The sequence below is a fragment of the Ambystoma mexicanum genome, chromosome 5p, assembly GCF_040938575.1.
Source record: "Ambystoma mexicanum isolate Mex_15411 chromosome 5p, UKY_AmexF1_1, whole genome shotgun sequence".
Lineage (NCBI taxonomy): Eukaryota > Metazoa > Chordata > Amphibia > Caudata > Ambystomatidae > Ambystoma > Ambystoma mexicanum.
The window spans coordinates 1,379,313,134-1,379,319,133 of record NC_090930.1 but is presented as its reverse complement, the minus strand read 5'-3'; positions in this window follow the sequence as shown (position 1 = coordinate 1,379,319,133).

Sequence of the window (6,000 nt, the reverse complement as noted above, 5' to 3'; positions counted from 1 at the left end):
GAAGGAGTTGGATATTCCATCTCATGCTATAGGAAGGGTCTCAGGTTGGAATGGGAAGGAGTTGGATATCACATCTTATGCTATAGGGAGGGTCTCAGGTTTGGTATTAGAATTATTGAGATATCACATCTCATGCTATCGGAAGGGTCTCAGGATTGGAATAGGAAGGAGTTGGATATCAAATCTCATACTATAGGAAGGGTCTCATTTTTTGTAGAAGCATTGAGATATCACATCTCATGCTATAGGAAGGGTCTCAGGTTTGGAATGGGAAGCAGTTGGATATCACATCTCATGCTATAGGAAGGATCTCAGGTTTGGTATCAGAAGCATTGAGCTATCACATCTCATGCTATAGGAAGGGTCTCGGGATTGGAATGGGAAAGAGTTGGATATCACATCTCATGCTATAGGAAGGGTCTCGGGATTGGAATGGGAAGGAGATGGATATCACATCTCATGCTATAGGAAGGGTCTCAGGATTGGAATGGGAAGGAGATGGATATCACATCTCATGCTATAGGAAGGGTCCCCGGTTTGGTAGAAGCATTGAGATGTCACATCTCATGCTATAGGAAGGGTCTGGTGATTGGAATGGGAAGGAGTTGCATTTCACATCTCATGCTATCGGAAGGGTCCCAGGTTTGGTAGTAGCATTGAGATATCACATCTCATGCTATAGGAAGGGTCTCAGGATTGGAATGGGAAGGAATTGGATAGCACATATTCTGCTATAGGAAGTGTCTCAGGATTGGAATAGGAAGGAATTGGATAGCACATCTCATGCTATAGGGAGGGTCCCAGTTTTGGTATTAGAAGCATTGAGATATCACATGTCATGCTATAGAAAGGGCCTCAGGTTTGTAATGGAAAGTAGTTGGATATCACATCTCATGATATTGGAAGGGTCTCAGGTTTGGTATTAGAAGCATTGAGATATCACATCTCATGCTATAGGAAGGGTCTCAGGATTGGAATGGGAAGGTGTTGGATATCACATCTCATGCTATAGGAAGGGTCTCAGGTTTGGTAGAAGCATTGAGATATCACATCTCATGCTATAGGACGGGTCTCCGGATTGGAATGGGAAGCAGTTGGATATAACATCTCATGTTATAGGAAGGGTCTCCGGTTGGTATTAGAAGCATTGAGATATCACATCTCATGCTATAGGAAGGATCTCAGGTTTGGTATTAGAAGCATTGATATATCACATCTCATGCTATAGGAAGGGTCTCAGGATTGGAATGGGAAGGAGTTGGATATCTCATGCTATAGACAGGGTCTCAGGTTTGGTATTAGAAGCATTGAGATGTCACATCTCATGCTATCGGAAGGGTCTCAGGATTGGAATGGGAGGGAGTTGGATATCACATCTCATGCTATAGGACGTGTCTCAGGTTTGGAATGCGAAGGAGTTGGATGTCACATCTCATGTTATAGGAAGGGTCTTAGGTTTGGTATTAGAAGGATTGGGATATCACAACTCGTGCTATAGGAAGGGTCTCAGGATTGGAATGGGAAGGAGCTGGATATCACATCTCATGCTATAAGAAGGGTCTCAGGTTTGGAATGGGAAGGAGTTGTCTATCACATCTCATGCTATAGGACGGGTCTCAGGTTTGGAATGGTAAGGAGTTGGATATCACATCTCATGTTGTAGCAAGGGTCTCAGGTTTGGTATTAGAAGGATTGCGATATCACAACTCATGCTATAGGAAGGGTCTCAGGATTGGAATGGGAAGGAGTTGGATATCACATCTCATGCTAAAGGAAGGGTCTAAGGTTTGAAAAGGGAAGGATTTAGATATCACATCTCATGTTATAGGATGTTTCTCAGGGTTGGCTTTATGAGCATTGAGATATCACATCTCATGGTATAGGAAGGGTATCAGGATTGGAATGGGAAGGAGTTGGATATCACATCTCATGCTATAGGAAGGGTCTCAGGTTTGGAATGGGAAGGAGTTGGATATCACATCTCATGTTAAAGGAAAGATCTCAGGTTTGGTATTAGAAGCATTGAGATATCACATCTCATGCTATAGGAAGGGTCTCAGGATTGGAATGGGAAGGAGTTGGATATAACATCTCATGTTATAGGAAGGGTCTCAGGTTGGTATTAGAAGCATTGAGATATCACATCTCATGCTATAGGAAGGATCTCAGGTTTGGTATTAGAAGCATTGAGATATCAAATCTCATGCTGTAGGAAGGGACGCAGGATTGGAATGGGAAGGAGTTGGCTGTCACATCTCATGCTACAGGAAGGGTCCTGGTTTGGTATAAGAAGCATTGAGATATCACATCTCATGCTATAGGAGGCGTCACAGGATTGGAATGGGAAGGAGTTGGATATCACATCTCATGCTATAGGAAGGGTTTCAGGTTTGGTATTAGAAGCATTGAGATATCACATCTCATGCTATCGGAAGGGTCTCAGGATTGGAATGGGAAGGAGTTGGATATCACATCTCATGCTATAGGACGGGTCTCAGGTTTGGAATGGGAAGGAGTTGGATATCACATCTCATGTTGTAGCAAGGGTCTCAGGTTTGGTATTAGAAGGATTGCCATATCACAACTCATGCTATAGGAAGGGTCTCAGGATTGGAATGGGAAGGAGTTGGATATCACATCTCATGCGATAGGAAGGGTCTCAGGATTGGAATGGGAAGGAGTTGGATATCACATCTCAGGCTAAAGGAAGGGTCTCAGGTTTGGAAAAGGAAGGATTTAGATATCACATCTCATGTTATAGGATGTTTCTCAGGGTTGGTTTTATAAGTATTGAGATATCACATCTCATGGTATAGGAAGGGTCTCAGGATTGGAATGGGAAGGAGTTGGATATCACATCTCATGCTATCGGAAGGGTCTCAGGATTGGAATGGGAAGGAGTTGGATATCAAATCTCATACTATAGGAAGGGTCTCATTTTTGGTAGAAGCATTGAGATATCACATCTCATGCTATAGGAAGGGTCTCAGGTTTGAAATGGGAAGGAGTTGGATATCACATCTCATGCTATAGGAAGGATCTCAGGTTTGGTATTAGAAGCATTGAGCTATCACATCTCATGCTATAGGAAGGGTCTCGGGATTGGAATGGGAAAGAGTTGGATATCACATCTCATGCTATAGGAAGGGTCTCAGGTTTGTAGAAGCATTGAGATATCACATCTCATGCTATAGGAAGGGTCTCGGGATTGGAATGGGAAGGGGATGGATATCACATCTCATGCTATAGGAAGGGTCTCAGGATTGGAATGGGAAGGAGATGGATATCATATCTCATGCTATAGGAACGGTCCCGGTTTGGTAGAAGCATTGAGATGTCACATCTCATGCTATTGGAAGGGTCTCAGGTTTGGAATGGGAAGGAGTTGGATATCACATCTCATGCTATACGAAGGGTCTCGGGTTTAGTAGAAGCATTGAGATATCACATCTCATGCTATAGGAAGGGTCTGGTGATTGGAATGGGAAGGAGTTGCATTTCACATCTCATGCTATCAGAAGGGTCCCAGGTTTGGTAGAAGCATTGAGATATCATGTCTCATGCTATAGGAAGGGTCTCAGGATTGGAATGGGAAGGAATTGGATAGCCCATCTTCTGCTATAGGAAGTGTCTCAGGATTGGAATAGGAAGGAATTGGATAGCACATCTCATGCTATAGGGAGGGTCCCCGTTTTGGTATTAGAAGCATTGAGATATCACATGTCATGCTATAAAAAGGGTCTCAGGTTTATAATGGGAAGTAGTTGGATATCACATCTCATGTTATTGGAAGGGTCTCAGGTTTGGCATTAGAAGCATTGAGATATCACATCTCATGCTATAGGAAGGGTCTCAGGATTGGAATAGGAAGGTGTTGGATATCACATCTCATGCTATAGGAAGGGTCTCAGGTTTGGTAGAAGCATTGAGATATCACATCTCATGTTATAGGAAGCGTCTCCGGATTGGAATGGGAAGGAGTTGGATATAACATCTCATGTTATAGGAAGGGTCTCAGGTTGGTATTAGAAGCATTGAGATATCACATCTCATGCTATAGGAAGGATCTCAGGTTTGGTATTAGAAGCATTGAGATATCACATCTCATGCTATAGGAAGGGTCTCAGGATTGCAATGGGAAGGAGTTGGATATCTCATGCTATAGACAGGGTCTCAGGTTTGGTATTAGAAGCATTGAGATGTCACATCTCATGCTATAGGACGTGTCTCAGGTTTGGAATGCGAAGGAGTTGGATATCACATCTCATGTTATAGGAAGGGTCCTAGGTTTGGTATTAGAAGGATTGGGATATCACAACTCGTGCTATAGGAAGGGTCTCAGGATTGGAATGGGAAGGAGTTGGATATCACATCTCATGCTATAGGAAGGGTCACAGGTTTGGAATGGGAAGGAGTTAGATATCACATCTCATGTTATAGGAAAGATCTCAGGTTTGGTATTAGAAGCATTGAGATATCACATCTCATGGTATAGGAAGGGTCTCAGGATTGGAATGGGAAGGAGTTGAATATCACATCTCATGTTATAGGTAGTGTCTCAGGTTTGGTATTAGAAGCATTGAGATATCAAATCTCATGCTGTAAGAAGGGACGCAGGATTGGAATGGGAAGGAGTTGGCTATCACATCTCATGCTATAGGAAGAGTCCTGGTTTGGTATAAGAAGCATTGAGATATCACATCTCATGCTATAGGAAGCGTCACAGGATTGGAATGGGAAGGAGTTGGATATCACATCTCATGCTATAGGAAGGGTCTCAGGTTTGGTATTAGAAGCATTTAGATATCACATCTCATGCTATCGGAAGGGTCTTAGGATTGGAATGGGAAGGAGTTGGATATCAAATCTCATGCTATAGGAAGGGTCTCAGGATTGGAATGGGAAGGTGTTGGATATCACATCTCATGCTATAGGAAGGGTCTCAGGTTTGGTAGAAGCATTGAGATATCACATCTCATGCTATAGGAGGGGTCTCAGGATTGGAATGAGAAGGAGTTGGATATCACGTCTCATGCTATAGACAGGGTCTCAGGTTTGGTATTAGATGCAGTGAGATATCAAATCTCATGCTGTAGGAAGGGACGCAGGATTGGAAAGGGAAGGAGTTGGCTATTACATCTCATGCTATAGGAAGAGTCCAGATTTGGTATTAGATGCATTGAGATATCACATATCATCGTATAGGAAGGGTCTCAGGATTGGAATGGGAAGGAATTGGATATCACATCTCATGCTATAGGAAGGGTCTCAGGTTTGGTATTAGAAGCATTGAGATATCACATCTCATGCTATCGGAAGGGTCTCAGGATTGGAATGGGAAGGAGTTGGATATCAAATCTCATGCTATAGGAAGGGTCTCAGGATTGGAATGGGAAGGTGTTGGATATCACATCTCATGCTATAGGAAGGGTTTCAGGTTTGGTAGAAGCATTGAGATATCACATCTCATGCTATAGGAGGGGTCTCAGGATTGGAATGAGAAGGAGTTGGATATCACGTCTCATGCTATAGACAGGGTCTCAGGTTTGGTATTAGATGCAGTGAGATATCAAATCTCATGTTGTAGGAACGGACGCAGGATTGGAAAGGGAAGGAGTTGGCTATTACATCTCATGCTATAGGAAGAGTCCAGATTTGGTATTAGATGCATTGAGATATCACATATCATCGTATAAGAAGGGTCTCAGGATTGGAATGGGAAGGAGTTGGATATCACATCTCATGCTATAGGAAGTGTCTCAGGATTGGCATGGGAAGGAATTGGATAGCACATCTTCTGCTATAGGAAGTGCCTCAGGATTGGAATGGGAAGGAATTGGATAGCACATCTCATGTTATAGGGCGGGTCTCAGGATTGGTATTAGAAGCATTGAGATATCACATCTCATGGTGGTATAGGAAGGGTCTCAGGATTGGAATGGGAAGGAGTTGGATATCACATCTCATGCTATAGGAAGGGTCTCAGGATTGGAATGGGAA